Source organism: Pteropus medius, unplaced genomic scaffold (assembly GCF_902729225.1).
Source record: "Pteropus medius unplaced genomic scaffold, Ma_sr-lr_union100, whole genome shotgun sequence".
NCBI classification, from domain to species: domain Eukaryota; kingdom Metazoa; phylum Chordata; class Mammalia; order Chiroptera; family Pteropodidae; genus Pteropus; species Pteropus medius.
The window spans coordinates 19,177,761-19,180,013 of NW_024340701.1; positions in this window are offsets into that span (position 1 = coordinate 19,177,761).

Genomic DNA, 2,253 nt, shown 5'->3' on the forward strand with positions numbered 1-2,253 from the left:
CCTGAATTCTCTGTCATTTAAGTCACATATTTCTATGTCTGTAAGCTTATTTTCTGCGGATTTTTTTCTTTCTTTCACAGCTACTGGTCACCTTGGTTGTTCATCGTGTTCAATGTATTATTTCTCTGCCTGGGTATTAATGGAAGTGTATTCTGCTTTTTTATTTTTTCCAGAAGGTACATTTATTATATAAAGATCTCTCTTTAGCTTGTGGTAGCTCTTATGCGCAGATCCTATGTTCAGATGTGTTGGTGTGGAGTTTGGTGTTTTTTGTTGAATTTTATATGCTCAGGTTATTGTTGGTTCAAGGGAAGTAATCTCAGGATGTCTCTCACTCCGCCATGTTTTTGACATCACTTGGGTGATTTTCTTTACACTTTATGTATTTATTAAATTTTATACAATGAATATGTAATTTTCTAATTAAACAAAAGTACAAGATAAAAAGTCAAATTGTTTACAGTTTCCAGGTTTTAAAATTAAAATTCAAGGTAACAATTAGATTTTTGTATAGATCCAGGAAACAAACCTGCTTCTTATTTTAAGCAATTGTTTGTAATCGAGTCTGGCTGCATTATTTGTGGGGCACAGGGTAAAATAAAAAAGTAAGTTCCTTTCTCTAAAATTATTAAGAATTACAAGACAACAACAACAGTGAACACTAAATGAAGCGTGAGCCCCCTTCTAAACATAGGCAATTCTATAGGTCGTATGCCCAGGAAGACAGCCCTTTTTTTCATTATTGTCACACATAGATACAATGGCCTTTTCATTACATTAGGCAAAATCTGAGAACTAGAACTAGTTTCTGCAAATTTTGATGATGAGAATCGAGCTTTACATATGGTCATAACTATCTTTGACACTTTTTGTTTTTTTCTTCTTTGTATAGTTTTGATAATTATTAGTTTGACTGTCTACCTGATACCAAAATTCATAAAAATTGTGTAATGTTCAGTCAGTTATCTGGATCTTTCCCCAAAGCTAGAAATTTCATATTATATAACAGACAAATGGGAGCACAACCTTTGTTGACTAGACATTGGTGCATGGCATCAAGAGTCTCTCTCTCTCTACTAAGCCTGTCTTTAGCAGATTGGAATATTTTATTTGACTGACAGTTTGGAATCTGGCCATTGAATTAGTGGTTAAAATACGGGCCCCCCAAACTATTGATGTTTCTTCCTGGCTTTGTATTTAAATTATCTTGAATAGCTGACTTCAATCCTGATATGAAAGGGAAATAATTAAATTCTTCTAAGTCTCAATCCAGTGAGGTACCAAATGAAGCCAATGCTTAGAGAGCCTCAGATAAGATAAGATCTGAAAATGCAAAGCTCCTACTTCTTCAGCCCCTAGCTCCTATATATTTGAGGAGTTACTTCTTTCTGGAAGCCTTTTTTGATACACTCCGTGGCCCAGTCCTTGCTCTATGCTTCTGTAGCAACCTGCTTACACATCTTATCCCACATTGTGATCAATTATATTTGAGTATGTTCTTCCCACCAGGCTATGGGTAGACACAGAGATGTGCTGCCCATAACCCCCTTCATGATGGACTTGCTGACTAGCTGCGGGAAGTTTGGTCAGCCTGTTCAGGGACTGTTTCCACTGCAGATAAGCCCCTGCCCCTAGGTCATGCTTTTCCCTGGGTAGCCTACAATCAGTGACTGATCAAGCTGGAGATATTTAGTCCCAGCCAGTTTAGCCAGATTCAGGATCACTCTGCTGGACAGTTCTTGCTCCAGAAATCCCTGCAGGTTGCGGGAGACTCTGTCAGACTTGCATTGCAGTTCAACATCTCTGTCTGTTCAATCCTACCTCCCTCCCCCCGCAGATTACCTTCAAGGTGTTGATCTCTAATAACCATTATGTACCCCAAACTCCATTTCACTGTCTGCTTTTGAAGAATCCAATCTATGACACAGACTGTGCCTTTGTATCTGTGAATTGTAGCATCTTGCCTCAGTAAACACTCAGGCCATGCTGGCTGAACTCAATATATTACTATGGACTTAAAAAAATGCAGTATTATTGGTTTTCTCTCTCCTTTCACAGAGAATCATATGATGAAAATTTTTTCACATTGTTAAACATACCACCAATAAAAAATATAATCAAGTGGTTCTGAAATATCTTTAAACAAATTATTCAGTCAATATAATCTTTGTGTTACCTGTATAATTTTTAACACAATAACATCAGCACCTTAATATAGTATCAAACTTTGCCAGTCTTTTTATAGACTGTTAA